The sequence below is a fragment of the Cibotium barometz genome, chromosome 1, assembly GCF_041138505.1.
Source record: "Cibotium barometz isolate CiBa-2024 chromosome 1, ASM4113850v1, whole genome shotgun sequence".
Classification (NCBI taxonomy): Eukaryota; Viridiplantae; Streptophyta; class Polypodiopsida; order Cyatheales; family Cibotiaceae; genus Cibotium; species Cibotium barometz.
The window spans coordinates 57,796,118-57,815,546 of record NC_141046.1 but is presented as its reverse complement, the minus strand read 5'-3'; positions in this window follow the sequence as shown (position 1 = coordinate 57,815,546).

The window sequence follows — 19,429 nt, the reverse complement described above, 5'->3', positions numbered from 1 at the left end:
CTTCGGACCAACCTTCGAAGAATTCCAGTTCAACACCAGTGAAGAAGAAACGACTCCTTAGGGCTTTGAAGCTCAAGAAGGAAGGACGTTGTTTTATCTGCGAAGAAAAAGGACACATGCGTAACGAGTGCCCAAAGCAAAAGGGTACCAAGATAAACACAGGACCCAAGCCAACAAAGGCAGCTAACCAGTTGTCTTTGACAGGTACGTCAATTACTATACTTTCTCGCCCTGGTACTTGTTCTGATTGTCTGTTCAATTCTAAAGTATTTGGCATGCATGATCTTCTCCGAGTTTATGAAGAAGTGAATGGCCATAAAATTCACATTCTTTTAGACCCTGGCAGTTCGCATAATTTTGTTAACTACAAACTTGTGCAGAAATTGAGTCTTGATACGACACTTAAGCGACCATACCTATGAGGTACGTCTACCTGCGGGAAGACAAGTTTGGGATCGCAACGTGGAGATGCTTCCAATCCAGATTCAGGACTACAAAGATACTCTGGAATGCTATGTCATGCATCTAGAAAATGTAGACTTGTTATTAGGGATTAAGTGGTTTAAGACTCTTGATGTCTAGATAGATTGGTCTAGTCATATTTTTTCTTTTCAGCATAGGGACACCAAGTATAGTATTTTAGGTAATTGTATCCATCCCTCTCAGGGACCTCTTGTAAATACAATCGATTTTGGAAATATAATGAATTCTTCTTTGTATACCGCTTTCCATTGTGTATTGATTCCACTTTCTTCTTTTCTCATCCCTTCCATGGATGTGAATGAATTAAGTGTGTTTGAAAGCAAAGAATTACAGAAGATACTTGATTCGTTTCAAGATGTATTTCCTAAGGAATTGCCATCGGGTTTACCACCTGAACGGGCAGTAGATCATCGTATTGACTTGATCCCTGGTGCTCATCCTGTGAGTATTCCACCTTATAGGATGAGCCAAGCTGAGGAAGATGAGTTGGCTAAACAACTCGAAGATTATTTGAGGATGGGCCAGATCCGTCCAAGTAAATCACCTTGGGGTGCACCTGTGTTGCTTAGGAGAAAGAAGGACAATACTTGGAGAATGTGTATAGATTACAAAAGATTGAACAAGTTGACCATTAAGAACCGTTATCCTCTCCCTAGATCAGATGACCTAATTGACCGGTTAGCAGGAACATCCTCTCCATAAGCAGTTTGTGTCTTGCAATGAGGATTACCACGTTCAAACCTAACTACGTCATTTTACCTAGATGAAATCATTGACCTTGTACATCTTTGCATTCACATGATTAAGCTATTTTATCAAAGAACTTAAGCCCATTGTCTACCCACGCCGCCTCAGGTCGATATCCACAAATACAACGCAACATCTCTAGAGAATGATATCCAATTCATTGAGCACGTAACTTCCTATCATTGCCGTTAATTATGAAAATTGTAAAGTAGATTCTAGAGAAGAAGATGATTATGCTTTCTTTGATCATTTATTGACAAACCCATGGACATCCTTGACAACATTCAGAAGATTGTTAAGTAAAAATTTTGGAATTTAGTGTTAGAAGACACTATGTCTAGAATCAAAATCTTCTTCCTCAAATCTTATATCCCAAGTTGATATTGTTTCCAATCCTCATCATGAAGTCTTGATCAATACTTGTAAAGAAGAAGTCAATTCTTTGGGCATCAACTTTCCCAAGGATGTAAAGCCTCTCCCTCTCAAGATTCACGATAAAACTATAACTTCCACAGTGGAGACGAACACTAGCAAAAAACTTTACTCACTTCCTCTACAAGTGGCACCAAAAGCCCACTCTCACCACTAAAAAGAGGACGAGAGTCTCCCATCTCCCTCGTTTTAAGTGTAGCACATTCAAGTTCTTGATCATGCAGTTAAGTAACTAATCTTTTAATTAGAAGAGAGGTTAAATCTTTAAACCAAAGTTCTCTTTCTTGATTCAAAGAGACCACTTCATGGGCTTGCACACAAGTCATGAGTCGCAAAGTGTGCAACAATTCAAGCACATTGTACACAAAACACTCGATATACCTATCGTCAAGTATATTGCAAAAAGGAAACTACCAAAACTTGGAAAAATGATCTAAAAATTGATTGTCTATGATCAAATGTCTCCAAAATGCATAAGGAGAATAAACTATTTTATAACTACAACAAGGTGATCTTTCAAGTACTCATGGCATGGTTTGTCAAGTAAAGGAACGATGCACACCCTAGAAGGCAGTGTAAATAAAATCCCTCGATATCACCCATCTTGCTTTCTATTGAACTTGGGGAGCTCACCAAAGCTAGAGTCGGTGGCATTCTAACCGATATATTGACCTATTAATATCACAAAAGGGGATAAAGCTTAGAGCTCATGAAAACTTCTTAATTTTTTTCCATACGAAGAAGCTACAAAAACAAACACTGAAGGAAACAACACCTTTGACAAGCTAAATCAACCATGTGCATTGCCCACAAAAGCATTCCCTATTTACATATTCTTCAAATACACAAACGCCAATAGGGCTCCAAAACCAGGTAATGCCAATTACAAACACACACACACAAACAGTACCTGCCAACGTCAAGTTGTGACTGCTACAACCTTAGCTCTCCATAAATACATTAGTATAATAAGTGGCCACACGGGTGAAAAATGCTTAATTTGTCAATAGTTTTAATTCATCAACTATATAGTTTATGTAAATAAAAGGTTGTTTGAATGCATGATTGGGGTCTCTCTCTCTCTCTCTCTCTCAGGCATTCCTCCAAATGCTGAATTGCTACCTCTCCATCGAATAGGTGTCCCTCTCTCTCTCTCTCTCTCTCTCTCTCTCTCTCTCTCTCTCTCTCTCTCTCTCTCTCTCTCTCTCTCGCGCGCGCGCACGCGTGTGTGTGTGTGTGAGAGAGAGAGAGAGAGAGAGTGTGTGTGTGTGTGTCTCTCTCTCTCTCATGTATGTGAGAGAGACATGAGAGAGAGAGAGAGTGTGTGTGTGTGTGTGTGTGTATGAGAGAGAGAGAGAGAGAGAGAGAGAGAGATCCGTGTAAGGAGACAGAGAAAGGCTTGGTACTTACAGTTCACATACACACATGTATATAGAGAGAGTACGCGATTTCATGTGTGTGTGTGTGTGTGTGTGTGTGTGTGAGAGAGAGAGGAGAGAATGCGGAAAAGAGAGAGGGGAGCCAATGGAAGGGTCACCTCTTGCAAATCTGCACAAACTACTGTTGAAATGTTAGCAACACTATATGTTATTCTCAATTTCTTCTAGGCTTTCTCTCTACAGAGATTGATTTAGGGTCTAAGCGCCATGGAATCAGGGGTGGGGCTTCAAAAAATCCCTTTTTGTGCAAAGCAGTGGAAGGGGCTATGGCCTTTGTGTATATAATCCACACATTGTACATTGCCTAGAGCAGTAAAAGTCCCATTTCAACACAAAGTTGCACTCGCATTTATGGAGTCATCTAGTATGTGTAGCTCTACTACAATGCTTCTTTGGCTCTTTTGCATGCTCCTCACATGATATCCTCTGTTAGCAGGTGCCGCAAGCTTGTGCAGGCTAACTCCATCCAACTGCATTATGACTTTTTCACTAAGTGCAGCGGCAGGTGGTGGCACAAGCAGTGGCTAACGATCTGTGAATCTTTGCTATGCTTGCACTTCGACAATTTCTTTATGCAAGGATGCGATGGCTTGCTACACTTGAAAAACATCTTGGGCATGCTAGAGGGAGAGCAAGAGCCCAGAGCAAACAATTGTTTGTAGGTCTTTAACTTATTGGAAAACATCAAGGCGGATTTGGAGAAGTAGTGCCCAGGTGTGGTGTCGTTGTGTCTTGTGCATGTTAGTATACCCTCAATACCCACCTCTCATCATTGTCCTACTATTGTATTGTGTTGCACATCTTGTAAGGTCCCCATTATGAGGAGAAGCCAAGCGTACATGTGACTTTGGTACGAACTCCAGCTTAGAGGCTGGACGTGATCTTGTTTGTGATCATTGATGGGGTTAGGAGATGGCTTAGGTAGACTTAGCACATTGGCAAGTGGGATATGGGTAGATATGGTATGCCTGGCAAGTTAAAGTACCTTACTTTAACTTGTGGGGCCCGCTTGGGGGCCTAAACAATCTCAAATTGTAAATCTAGCCTCGACGGTGACTGCCTTGTTCGTAGAGGACTTTTGTAATCTCCTAGTTACATGTAGGTGGTTAGTTGACCACAGTTTAAATACGTGGGCAATACACTGAGTCAATGTAGCATAGCCACCCATGTTGTAAACACGCCACCCGCTCCACCTGCAATGCTATAAAATGAGGTCATTGTCACTAGTTGAGGCATCCAATGCTTGAGAGCATACATACCCTCTACACACAGTAATCCTCCATCCAGAGTCTATCTAGATCGCCATCTAAGCTCTACTTGAGAGAGCACAGGTGGACAACACCATCACATTGTACCTTGCTACATGTTGATATAATCAGACTTTTTAAATTCTCTCCATTCTTTATTTACATTGTCATTTGTACTCTGTTGCTACACTTTCCTATTTGCTATTCTATATATTCTTATATGGTATCTGAGCCTTGAGGTGCTCGTAGCTAAATATTGTGCTAGAAGTACTAGTCTTCCTTTGTAAAATCCTTGTCTTGGAGTGATGGCTTCCAGGTCCAATTTTGTCGTTGTTGGTGCTACCCTCTTCGCATTCGTCCACTTGCCTTTACTAAAGCAAACTTGATGTAAGCAACTACATGCTCTGGAAATTCAAAATTGCTGCGATTTTGGATTCCTATGAGTTGCTGGACAATATCATGGACCAGAAGCCTGTGTGGCGATCATCGACCCATCCAATTCGAATGTGTCTGTTGCACCAAATGCTACTCTTCTTCATGCATGGAAACAACACAATGAAGATGCATTTTGTGCTATTGTCACTAGTGTAAGTAATTCTATTCTTACTCTTGTTCAGCATACGATAAAGGCTTGTGATACATGGGCCATACTAGCACGCTAGTATGAAGCAAAGAATCAGACCAAGATCCAAACCCTGGAAAATCAGCTTGCTCTGCTGAAAAATTTAGCGAAGGATAAAAGGCAGAGGACTTCATCAAAAAGCAAATCAAGCATCTGCAAGATTAGATAGTTGTTGTTGGATTAGCCAAATCCCCTAAAGAGTTGGCTCGTCGATGCATCCACATTCTACCCCAAAATTTTGATGGGCTTGTTACAACACTAAATACTCAGGTTATAGACCCGAGCCTCTTAAATTTGAAGAATTTAGTGCTATGCTTCTTGAGGAGGAGCTACAGTTGAGAACCCGCGATGCCAACAATGATGCTACATTCTCTACCAATGCTAAAGGCAAAGGCACGGCATCTTCTGGTGATAAGAAGAAGCCCAAGAAGAAGAAGTTCATAGGTAGTTGCTACTATTGTAACAAGAAGGGTCACCTCGTGAAGGAATGTCACAAAAAGCACGCCGACGAGAAGAACGGCACTGTGAAGGCTTCTTGGAAGGGAAAGGAATCAACTAGCAACGCCGAAGAAAATCTCAAGCTATAGGTCTTCATTGAAGAGGTATGCTCATCAGCTCGATGATTCATGGATTCTAGATAGTGGTGCATCCCAACACATGACCAGCAAGAAAGACTGGTATACTTTCTAGAAGCCTCTACAGGGACCCACCAATGTTGTAGTTGGGAATAATGCTAAAATTCCAACCAAAGGGTTTCAAACCATCTCCTTTTTGGAAACTACAGGTAAAAAGAAACTGTTGTGCTGTACCTACCTCAACTATTGCTACAATAACAGATCACGGCCTTGAAGTTCACTTCAAGAAGATGGGAGAAGAAATTCTAGATGCTAGGGACAAAACTATTGGCAAGGTTGTTAGGCATAACAACCTCTATGAGCTTAGTACTCTTATAGCCACTGCAAAACAAGATACAAATAGACTTTGGCATGAGAGATTTGGTAATCTCAGTTTTAGTGTGTTGAAGGGGATGCAGAAAACAGGGATGGTAGCACATGTGCCTATAATTTTAGAAATGCAAGATACTTGTGAGGCTTGCATGATGGGCAAGTAACAAAGAAAGGCATGTCCATGAGATCACAACAATTCAGCACAGTCTCCTCTAGAGCTGGTACATGCGGATCTCTATGGTAAAATTTCTACTACTGCTTTGGGTGGTCTTTTTTTTTTTTTGCTGTTAGTCGACGATTTTATTAGAAAGATGTGGGTTTATTTCGTTTGGGAGAAGGTTGAAGCTCTTGGCAAGTTCAAAATGTAGCATAAGCTTGTAGAAACTGAGACAGGGAGAAGGTGAAGAAGTTTCGCACCGATCGAGGAGGAGAATTCTTATCGGTAGAATTCAATGATTATTGCAAAGAGCATGGCATCAAGCGTCAATTCACCACTGCTCATACACCACAGCAAAACAACATCATAGAACACCATAATCGGACTGTTTTCTCGAGATGGCCCGATGCATGTTGAAAGGAAAAAATATACCTAACTCATTTTGGGCGGAAGCAATAAATACGGTAGTATATATCCTAGAAGACTACATTAATGCATGGGTGCAGATTTTATGTTTCCTTTATTGTAACCATACCAGAAAAGCATAAGTCTTTTTCATGAAAGAGAAGAGTGAGGTGTTCTCTCACTTTAAGCATTTTAGAGCTATATGTGAGAAGGAAATAAGTTTGCAAATTAAGTGTTTGAGATCAGATGAAGGGGGAGAATACTTTTCCAATGAGTTTTCAAAATTTCTAAAAATGCATGGAGTTCAAAGGCAATTTTCATGTAGGTATACAGCTCAGCAAAATGGGGTTACTGAAAGAAAAAATAGGCACATTGCTGAAGTTGCGCACGAATTAATGAGTGAGAAGAATATGCTGCATCATTATTGGGCTAAAATAGTCAATATAGCTATGTATATTATGAACATGATTCCCACTGTTGTGGTGTACATGATGTGACGCCTAAAGAAAAGTTCATAGGTAGAAAACCAGATTTGTCACACCTTAAAGTGTTTGGATGTATTGCATATGTACATATTCTAGATGAGAAATGCACAAAGTTGGATCCAAAAGTAGAGAAATATGTATTGTGGGGTACTCGTTGAGCAAAAGGGGTACATATGCTATAACCCTGCTACACCTTAGTTGAGTTTAAGTAGGGATGTTGTGTTTCATGAGATGAGTAGCTGATACATGGATGTAAAAGATGTTACCGAGGTTGATGTAAAAGAGAATGTGGTTGCAAAAAATGCAGGCCAGTAATAACAAGCTTTGAGTGGACCACCAGAGTCCCCTAGCAAGTCTAATGAAAAACCTTGGAGTGGTGCCTTCTTGCATGGTGAGTTGCAAGAAAAAGTGTATTTGCAACAGACACCTAGTTATGAGAATTGGATCACGTGAACCATGTATGGAGGCTTCGTAAAGACTTGTATAGGCTAAAGCTAGAGCATGACTTGACAAGATTGCACAATATCTTGTCACAATTGGTTTTTGTATGGTTTTTGTATGGTTGATGCTAATCACTTCTTGCATGTGCGCATGAGTGATAAGGGAAATTCTTGTCATTACCGTGTATGTGGATGACTTGATTATGGCGAGTGATAGAGAAGAAGAGGTTCAGAATGTAAAGGGTCTCCTCAAGATGAAATTTGACATGAAGGATTTGGGAGAGCTGCGTTACTTCTTGGCAATTGAGGTGATCAAAATGCCTGAGAGCATATGGTTATCGCAACGACAATATGCTTTGGATATGCTGTCAAAGTATGGTATGGCTGATTGTAAGCCGATTTCTATGCCATTAGATGTGAATGGCAAAATGAGTGCGAATGCGAGCTATGTGTTGGAGAATCCCACTATGTATAGGAGCTTGATCTACATGATAATCACTAGGCTAGATTTGAACAATTTGAACTACACAGTTGGGCTTGAGAGCCAATTTATGTAGGTACGGTCGAAAACCTCATTTGGATGGTGTACATCGCACATTGCGCTATGTGAGGGCCAATGCTGATTATGGCCTATTTTATGAGGCTGGTGTACCATTGGAGCTATATGGTTATACGAATGTTGATTGGGCATAGGATCTCAGACAGGAGATCTACTAGTGGATTTGTATTCTCATTTGGGAGTGCTGTTGTGACATGGAGCACTAAGAAGGAGCCCATAGTTGCATTATTAAGTACTGAGGGAGAGTACATGGGTGGTGCAGTAGCAACATGTGAGGTAGCTTGACTGCGCAAGCTACTTGTTGATTTGGGGTTGCTTATAGCTAGGAAGGTTGTCATATACTGCTACAACCTTTGCATCATACAGTTGGCGGAGGAGCCCAGTGTTCCATGTGAGGACAAAACTTATCCAGATCCACTATCAGTTCATCAAGGAGAAGGTCTTGGTGAGCGAAATTGACTTGGTCTACATTAGCAGAGAGGAGCAGACAGCTGGCATTTCACCAAGGCCTTGAGAGCTAAGAAGCTCTGCAGATTTCGGACTATGCTTGGAGTTCGTCAAATGGAGTTGAGCTTGTGGGGGGATTACCTGTGATTTTGGTCTTGCTAATTTGAAGAGAAGTTTTGACGCAGGCAACCTTTTTAAGTTGGTGTGATTATAGCATTTTTATTATTTGGAAATCATTTATGACGTGGAAAAACCTAGTGCAAGATAACGCCCAATTGAGAGAGAGAGAGAGAGAGAGAGAATCTTACCTTTGCTACCTGAAAGATGGCTTTTGTGAGAAGAGATCACTTGGAGATGACTTTTGCGCTAGTTTGAAGAGAAATCTTTACGCATGATTATAGCTTTTTTATTATTTGGATATCATTTATGAGTGGCTGCCTGTGTAAATATATATTTGAATCTAGAAGACAGTAGGACATAACTTTTTTCCCCAAGCTCTGCTAGCTCTGGAACGCGCTCTGCTTGCTCTGTGTGTGTGTGTACGAAAGGCTGCTATTGTTTTCCTGTTGCATTGATGTGAAACAGTGTGCTGCTGGGAAGCAGGTTGCTATTGTCGATTTGAAGAAGCAGCAGCAGGAGGGGGACCAGCTGTGTCAAGAATTCAAAGGAGAGTACCAAGATCAATGCTTGGTATGCCCCCCCCTGCACGGCCATTTTGCAGTCGAGTGGTTGGGGGAAATCGAGAGCTGTCTGAGAGATTGCTTTGGCTTGTAACTAAGTGATGGTCTTCTATTTCAGCTTGATGAACCCTAAACACACCGGGTACCCCGGGTCCATCAAGCTAAAATAGAAAACCATCACTTGGTCTTCTCCGGCACTTTAGGAACATCACAAAGGCTGAGCATGCATATGCACTTCTCCGTGCACGTTTTGATTGGTTGTCTGAGCAGGGCACTTTCCCGAGCAAGGAGGATCTGTTCAGAGATCATCAGATGAAGCGTTATCATCGTATACTTCCAAAGATTCGGACTCAACCAGAATGTAGCAAGAAATGTATGATAGACGCATGCGATGAAGCAATGGCTGGACACGCCACATCTCTCAGAAGCTCGAACCCTCCCCTGAAGCTGCCATGAGAAGGGAGTTCCAAGGAGAACTTCCGTTTGTCCTTTTCAGGAGAGCATCCGCAGATTTGCCCACACAGGGGCGATCATTTGTGCTTTTTATTGACACCACATCAAGGGTGTCAAATTCTAGGGTGTCAAATTTCACGCCTGCATCCAGGTATGATCCCAGTCTCAGAGTTCTTTCAGGTTGTGTGTAACGTACCTATACCAAGAATTTTCCATATTTGATCGTCCAGGTATGATCCCAGGCTCAAAGTTGTTCGAGGTCTGAGGAATCTCTTTGCACCTTTTTCAAGACTTCCAACATTTGATCTCATCTCTGCATCCACGTCCTCCACGAGCTTAGACACCATTGCTTCCGCACAAATTTGGTTCAGACAGGCAGGCCACTTTGGGCTGCCAAAAAGTTTTCCAAACAAGAGTGGGTGAGTGAGATTTTGCAGTTAGCACAGAGCAGGCTTCTTGGGGGTGTTCTGATAAATTCAGAAGAAGGTCATAACCTATTACGGTCCCCGCACATGTCATTGGTGCTTTTGGGCCATCGCATAGGAGTGGACGTCTGTCCTCAATCTTCAGCCTGCGCAGGAGCATGTGGCTTCACACATGACTGCATGCTTGCATGTTTCGGCATCCTGGGAATATTTGCTCTGCACTTCTCTGCCTGAGCCTGCCTTAAATGAAGCAGCTGCAATTGCTTTGAGGAGAAACATAGAGTTGATGTAGCAGCAAGTACGTCAATTGAATTCGTTGTTGCTCAATGGCATTGCATCTGCTGGGGAAAGGGGAGAGCTGGTTGCAAGGTTTTTGCTGATCCATGCCATGGATAGTCTGCAGCAAGAAGATTCTCCTACCAAACCTGTGTTCTTGGAAATTTTTTTGAAGGCTTTTGTACCTAATTTTAAGGAATTCCCACCTGAATTAGAGCATTTGAACAAAGCAAAAGTCTTCTTCAATGCATTCCATCGCTACTTTGGGAAGCCTTCAATCCAAGATGCAAGAAGATTTTTAAAGAAAGGCACTGCAATGATTTGTGCCCTGATGCAAGATGTCACGACCCTGTGAAAATGGAACAGCACAAGTGTGGGCATGGTGGTTGCTGAGCAAAAATATTAAAAGATTCACATTTGGGGTGCCCGGACAAATGAGAATGAGGTGTGGACACTTCAGATGTGAAGGGGGACAAAAACATTAATGTTTTTGATGTTTTATTGATGGTTGCCCCTAGGCCTTAGAGGCCCCTAGGAAACTTTAATGTTTATTAAAGTTGGGGCCCTAGGATAAGTTTGGAGAGGGGACAACTCCACTTTTGGAGTTGCATGCCTCTCTCACCTCTCTCTCTCTCTAGCTTTTGGGAGTCGTGTAAGCTCTAGCGTGGAGAAGGAGAAAAGAAGCTGGTCGACTGGTTTTTGGCTGTGAAGAGAGCAGGCTGAACTGAATACAGGCCGTACAGACCACGTGGCTGCAGGCCGTACAGTCAGGCGGCTGCAGTGCTATTGGGTACTGGCTCAGGCGGCGCTTACAGGTACAGTCAACAGGCTGAAAACAGTACAGACCGTACTGTATGGAGAGAGCAGGTGGCTGCAGTTCCGTACAGCCAGTTCAGGTGGCGTTTACTGTACGACAGCTGGAATAGTCTGTTGGTCATCTTCTGAATCAGGCAGCGCAGGCGACCAGAGACCAGTCTCAGCAGGCGGGCAGATTTTAGTGACTGTTGGTGCAGTCCGTACAGTCCATTACGGTCAGGTACAGTCAAGTACTGCTGGCCTGTACGGACAGGTACAGTGCTGATTTTCTGGTCTGTACAGACGAGTACAACATTTCCAGTTGCAGGCAGAGCTTGGTTGGTGCGATAGTCAAGTGGTTGCAGGGGAAACAGTACAGACAGTCGTCAAGTGCAGACTGGTATGAACTGCTCCACGGGTGCAGAACCACGTGCTGACTTGGTAAGCTCTGAATTTGTTCATCTATCTTTCTTTCCATTGGCTTATGTCTGTTGCAGAGTTGTGCTATCTGGCCCCTTGTGAGAGGGGAGGTATGGCAGATTGAAAAGGGTGGAAACAGAGATGGGATAGTGAATGTATGTTTGTGCTGACTTGTTGGATCATGTGCATGAGATATGCTAGATGTATGCTCAAGGCTGTCTTGCTAAATGGTCTTGGCTGATCAGAGGGGAGCACAGTGTTGCTTTGAGACACAGATCTGTGTGTGTGAATCCTCTGTGCTAAGAGGTATCGTGGGTTGCCAGATTGTACATACAGGTGTATTCTCTTGGCTGGTTTTGTTGTACTCAGCCTTACATATTTTTGAAATTGAGTAAAGAAATACCGCAAGGGGCGCTAAGCTTTGGGGCCGACAGGTGTCGTTCTCTTTTCCGATTTGGAGCACTCTAGCTCCAATCAAATTTGTTTTCATATCTAGACTACAAGTGGAAGGGTGACTGCTAGTCTACTGCACTTTGGTTTCCACCAGAGGCCGGTTTCAAGGTTCCGTGCCGGGACCAATCATCAACTTTCTTAAGGGGGTGAGCTCGTGGTTGACTCAAGGAAAGTCATCGCTGAAAAATTCAGCAAATATGTCTGATACAGAAGACGAGTACTTTTATCATGAAGAAGAAGAGCAAGAGACCTCTCCTGAGAGAAATGCATCTGAGGATATTTTTGCAGGAGAACAGGCTGCAGATGATGAGCATTATGAGGATGTAACACAGCCAGAAGATGTGCCTGGTAAAGAGGATGATGATGCTCGGTTTAAAGAGTGTTTGGCTAGTGTTATGGATGTGTTTATGCAGCTCACACAAAGTGAGAAGTTTGTTGAATTTATGAGATCCCATATAGAGCCCGAAAAGAAGAAGAAGAAGGTGCGTTCTAAGAACCTTCCTCAAGGTCATAGTGGTGCCATCCCACAGGATCCATCTTTTGGACAGTTTTCGAACATGCAGCATGCTTATGGTGCTAACTCTCAGAGTTCCTTCTTTGGACGGCTATCTATTCCTCAGCAGACTATGCATCCAGGTTCTTTTATGAATGTTGGGGGCAGCAATCTTGCGAAGCCACTTTCATATGATAATCTAACGCCTATGGGAAAGGCGAAATATTATAAGGAAGGGGGAGCTGCTGTGAAATTTGATACATTCAGTGGAGCCAAAGATAAATTAAAAGCACTTACCTCGTTACAGCAGTTTGATGCTGCTTTTTCTGGTGAGAATTACACAGAGTCCTCTAAAGTGAGGAAAGCTGCCACTTTTCTCAAAGGTAATGCTTTGCAGTGGTGGTCTACTCTTCTTCTGCAGGGCATAGCACCCACTACTTGGGTACAATTTAAACAGGTTTTCTCTTCCGTATGGCTCACATCTACATTTGAGGTGGATGTTATGACTGCATGGCACAAGTTGGATGCTTCAAAGTGTGAGAATTTGGAAGACTATAACAAGAAGTTTTGGGAAGCTTTACTCCCAGTGACTTCTTACCGTGCAGTGCCTTTGTCTGAGCAGGTAGAGAAGTATTGTTGTGGGCTGCCCAAAGAGGTGCGAGATTATTGTATCAAGACTCGAGTAACGAACATGTCACAGATGATAGAGAATGCTATGACAGCTAATGCATTACTCACTGGAGGATCATCTGGGTTTAAAGGAAGTAAGAACTCGAGCAAGAAAGCTGAAAAATCTGGGCATGCTTCGCGTGATGCTAAAGGGTCTTCAGAGACGCGGTATAAGAAGTTGCCAATGCCCAAGAGAACTTCTGAGGAAAGACAGGCTTTGAGAGATGCTCGGAAATGTTTTTACTGTACTGAAGAGGGACATATGTCATTTAATTGTCCCAAAGAAAAGTCCCAAAAGGACTCTGACAATAAAGGAGAGACCAAGTCAAAGAAACCAAAACCTTCTGCAGGGTTAGTTCCTGATCTTGTGGGGGAACAGGCAGGTGGTGAAGAGACAGAGTTGTGCAGGGCATGGGGCAAAGTGAGAGATCAGAATGCCTTGATATGCTTTGACACAGGTGCTAGAGCCAACTTTATTTCACAAGATTTGGCTGGCCGATTGGGGATTCGTGTAGAGGAGATGGGGCCGTTATATGAGGCTAACATGGCTGCCCAATAGGAAGAAATTATGAGTCAGGTACAGGAGCTTTTGAATAAAGGGTTGATACAACCTAGCTCATCACCCTTTTGCTCACCTGTACTCTTAGTGCAAAAGAAGGATGGTTCTTGGCGCATGTGTATTGACTACAGGGCGTTGAACAAGAATACCATCAAGAATCGATTCCCCATACCGAGGATCGATGACATTTTGGACCGCTTACAGGGCTCCACAGTCTTTAGTCGCATTGACTTGAAAAGCGGGTATCATCGGATACGTATTAGACCCGAGGATGTGCATAAGACAGCATTTCGAACCACGTTTGGATTGTATGAGTTCTTGTTTATGCCCTTTGGTTTGACAAATGCACCTGCCACATTTAACAGAATGATGGACAGGATTTTCAAGCCTCATAGAGTGTTTGTGGGCACATTCTTTGATGATATGATTGTGCATTCACAAACTGAGGAAGAGCATAGAAGGCATTTGGCCATTGTGTTTGGAGAACTCAGGAACCATAGGTTGGTTGTTAATGGCAAGAAGAGTGAGTTTTTCTTGCAAGAGATACATTTCTTGGGGCATATTGTGTCTAAGCATGGAGTCCGTATGGATCCAGCGAAGGTGGAAGCAATTCTTAATTGGCCAGATTTGAGGACCGTGCATGATGTACGCAGCTTTCTAGGATTGTGTTCCTATTACAGGCGGTACATACGGTATTTTGTTGAAATTGCTTCGCCTCTTCATGCCTTGACAAAGAAGGCAACTCCGTTTAGATGGGCTGATTGGGAAATTACAGCATTCAAAAAGCTCAAAGAAAAGCTTACTTCGGATCCAGTAATGGTGTTACCGGACCTCCGAAAGGCTTTTGTTGTCCAGTGTGATGCATGCGGAAGTAGCATTGGGGCAGTTCTCATGTAGGAGGGACATGTGATAGCCTATGAGAGTAGAATATTTCAAGATGCCGAGAAGCATTTACAGGTTTATGAGAAAGAGATGTTGGTTGTAATTCACGCTCTTTCTACATGGAAACATTACTTGCTTGGGGCTGATTTCACTGTGCAAACAGATCATTAGACCTTGCGTTATTTCCTCATGCAAACTAAGCTTTCAGAGAAGCATATGCGTTGGGCAAACTTTTTGTCTATGTTTCACTTCCAGAATGTGCATGTGGAAGGCAAAAAGAATGTAGTGGCAGATGCTTTGTCACGCAAGCCACAGGTCTCAGCAGTTTCACTTGCTTATCATCATGAGCTTGATGAAATGAAAGAGCAGTATGCCCATGATGAGGACTTTGAAAGGTTGTATGATGAGATGTCTGAGGGTCAGCGGCATGAGCATTATACTCTCAGGGATGGATTTTTATTGATGCATGGCAGACTGTGTGTTACCAGGCCATTGCTATCAAATCCCCACGGATCTCCTCGTGATCGATCTTGGTTCGAAACTCGAATCCTGCAAACAAACGAACAAACAAACAAGCAAGGGGGTGCAGGCCTGACTCACCTCCCAACCATGACAGTCGTGGGCAAGCCCATAGTCTTGGCTGTCTCCACCGAGCCACGAGCTGAGCTAACTAGGTTGACGTACCGACCAATCTCCTCCTCGTGACGTCCCATACCGCCACGAAGCTACCCTCGTGGGCCTCGAGATTGCTGCCGGCCTCGGCTGCATAAAGCAAGTGCACGTCTGCACTAGATCCAGGCTCCAAGACCATAGAGCTCTCACAAACTCGCGAGACTCTATATTCCATAACTAACCTTGGCCACCCTTTTATAGGCTCTTGGCCGGTCATCGAGCTTCCACACTTGGGTGCCCGCCTGTCCATACTTGGGTGCCCGCCCGTTAGTATTTCCCTAACTCAGCTCGTCAATCAGCCTGCCTAGTTCCAAGCTTCCCCAAGCCTCGAAACTAGTCTTGCATGCGTATAGCACACGGTAGATACCCACTGTGCACATGACATACTCCCCTTCCTCTAAGAGCTCACTCCTGAGCTCACTAAAAAGCCAGGGTAATCTCTCTGAAGAGAAGTCAATGTCTCCCATGTAGCGTCCTCCTCAACACGATCCTTCCACTTGATCTTGTATTCCGTGATAAGCGTATGACGCAATCTTCGTTCACGAAAGCCAAGAATCTTTTCAGGTTCGTGCGGAACAAATGTCATGTCCTGGACATCTATGATTTCTTGAGGAGTAACTAACTGATCTGCTCCACTAGTACTTCCTTAAGTCTACTGACATGAAATACAGGATGAACTTTGACATGAGAAGGCAAATCCAATTCATATGCAGCTGAACCAATCCGTTGTGTAACACGAAACGGTCCACAGTATCTAGGGGATAATTTCGGAGATCTACCTGTCCGTAAAGTCTCGGAATCTTTCGGAACTCGCAAAGACACCATCGTTCCTTCAGAGAACTCTCTAGGTGAACGATGTCTATTAGAATAAAACCTGTCTCGGTCTTGAGCACTTCTAATAGATTCCTTTGCAACTTGTAACATTTCCTGCATATCTTGCAAAAAATTACGTGTTGCATCATGCTGAAGTCCTGAGAATCCTACTGTAACAGGTGATCTTGGTTGAAAACCGTACATAAGCATGAAAGGACTAAACCTTGTACTTGTATGCTTAGTACTGTTATATGCAAATTCTAACATAAGAAGATAATCCTCCCATGAACTCTATCTTTTGGATACATATGCTCGAAGCATATCCTCCAAAATTTGATTCACTCTTTCAGTCTGGCCATCAGATTGAGGATGATCTGAGGAACTCAAATTCAAAGTTTTTTCCAACTTCTCAAAAATAGGTTTCCAAAATTCACTCATAAACTTAAGAGTCCCTATCACTGACTATGTCCTGCGGTAACCCGTACAGTCTAAACAATTGCTCGATAAACTGCCGAGCTAATTGCGTAGCTGTAATAGTCTTCCGGGTCGGTAAAAATCTAGTCATCTTTGTCAAGCGATCTACCACAACCCAAATAGAATCGTGGCCTTGATGTGTTCTTGGCAATCCGGTAATAAAATCCATGGAAATACTTTCCCATTTATTACCTGGGATTTGCAAAGGATGCAACAATCCAGCTTGTCTAAAGCGTTCAGCTTTATTTGCCTGACAAATCTGACACTTGAGAACATAATCTTCTACATACCCTTTCATCTTCGGCCAATAAAAAGTGTGTTTCACTAATGATAGTGTCCTGTGTACCCTAGGGTGTCTAGCAGAAGGGGCGTCGTGACACTCCTTAAGAATCTTGGACCTAATGTCCGGGATCTGTGGTACACAAATTTTGTCATTACAGAATAGCAAACCATTCCGAATCATCCACTGACCTCCTGCAGCCTGAATAGTAGACTGCTCAGTCAGCGAGTCTTGGTCAATCAATGAGCTCCTGTCCTGGATCTTCTGCCAAAATGGACCAAAATAACTATCAGTCCTGCAAAGCCCTCTCAATGACTGAAATAAGTCAGTAGAAATCTCGGTGAATGACAAAGTATTCACCTCTCTAATCCGACTAAGCGCATTCTAATTCTATTCATGGACCCTTTCCGATAACGGATCTCAAAATCAAAATCTTGCATTAACTCTGCCCAACGAGCTTTCCTTCCTCGAAAAAACAACAAAACCGCGAAAAGAACAAAGTTGTTTCACTGTTTGTGGTATAGGCCAGTCCAAAACCTTCTGAACTCAGTCATAGTCAATGCTCAATCCATCTCTAGTGATCTTGTGTCCCAAGTAAATGATGTCGGTTATAAAGAACTCACATTTACTTAACTTAGCATATAGTCGATTCTGTCTTAAAATAGATAAGACAATCGTGAGGTGTCTGACATGATCCTCAAGAGTACGGCTACATATCAAAATATCATCCAGGAACACCATCACAATTTTTTCCAAATGTTCACGAAAAAGATCGTTCATCATTTGCTGGAAAGTGGTTGGAGCATTGGTTAACCCAAAAGGTAATACGAGAAACTCGTAATGGCCATACCTAGTCCAAAAGGCGGTTCTTTCGACATGCCTTTGAATACGTATCTGGTGATAGCCAGTACGTAAATCTATCTTCGTGAAATATTTCGCTCTTACTAACCGGTCAATTAGGTCATCTGATCTAGGGAGAGGATAACGGTTCTTAATGGTCAACTTGTTCAATCTTTTGTAATCTATACACATTCTCCAAGTATTGTTTTCTTTCTCCTAAGCAACACAGGTGCACCCCAAGGTGATTTACTTGGACAGATCTGGCCCATCCTCAAATAATCTTCGAGTTGTTTAGCCAACTCATCTTCCTGAGCTTGGCTCATCCTATAAGGTGGAATACACACAGGATGAGCACCGCGGGGATCAAGTCAATACGATGATCTACTGCCCGTTCAGGTGGTAAACCCGATGGCAATTCCTTAGGAAATACATCTTGAAACGAATCAAGTATCTTCTGTAATTCTTTGCTTTCAAACACACTTAATTCATTCACATCCATGGAAGGGATGAGAAAAGAAGAAAGTGGAATCAATACACAATGGAAAGCGGTATACAAAGAAGAATTCATTATATTTTCAAAATCAATTGTATTTACAAGAGGTCCCTGAGAGGGATGGATACAATCACCTAAAATACTATACTTGGTGTCCCTATGCTGAAAAGAAAAAATATGACTAGACCAACCTATCTGGACGTCAAGAGTCTTAAACCACTCAATCCCTAATAACAAGTCTACATTTTCCAGATGCATGACATAGCATTCTAGAGTATCTTTGTAGTCCTGAATCTGGATTGGAAGCATCTCCACGTTGCGATCCCAAACTTGTCTTCCCGCAGGTAGACGTACCTCATAGGTATGGTCGCTGAGTGTCGTATCAAGACTCAATTTCTGCACAAGTTTGTAGTTAACAAAATTATGCAAACTGCCAGGGTCTAAAAGAATGTGAATTTTATGGCCATTCACTTCTCCATAAACTCGGAGAAGATCATGCATGCCAAATACTTTAGAATTGAACAGACAATCAGAACAAGTACTAGGGCGAGAAAGTACAGTAATTGACGTACCTGTCAAAGACAACTGGTTAGCTGCCTTTGGCTTGGATCCTGTGTTTGTCTTGGTACCCTTTTGCTTTGGGCACTCGTTACGCATATGTCCTTTTTCTTCGCAGATAAAACAACGTCCTTCCTTCTTGAGCTTCAAAGTCCTAAGGAGTCGTTTCTTCTTCGCTGGTGTCGAACTGGAATTCTTCGAAGGTTGGTCCGAAGACTTGCCTTCATTCGTGTTAGCCATAGGTGCGGAGAACTTTCTTTTATGCTTGTTCCCCTGCTCGGTAACGGGTTTCAACTTGGAAGAGACCATCGTATCATCATAGATACAAGCTGAATGAATGGCCTCGTCCAAAGTTTTACATTTATTTTTAACCTGTAATCGGTACGAGTCTGGTAAACCAACTACGAAAAACACCAAAAGAGTAGTGGGATCCATCTTTGTAGCTTTCATTTGCAAGTCACGAAACTTCTGGAGGTAGACCTCATAAGTGAGGTGCTGCGAGGTCATGGTCAAAGCTGAAAACCGGGCAAAAACATCATAATCATCCTCTTTCTTGAGGAATTCTTTCTTGAAGATATCTTCAAATTGTGCCCAAGTCGTTGGCTTAGGATTGAGTTCCTTCCACCAAAGCAAAGCTTTGCCGGACAGGAAACCTGCTGCTAACTGGATCTTCTTTCCATAATCATATGGATGAAACTGAAAGTGAACTTGCCACTTATGTAGCCACGTGTCCACGATCTCCTTGGTTCGCTGCTTTTGCTCGCCCCCGAACGGTTCCGGAGTA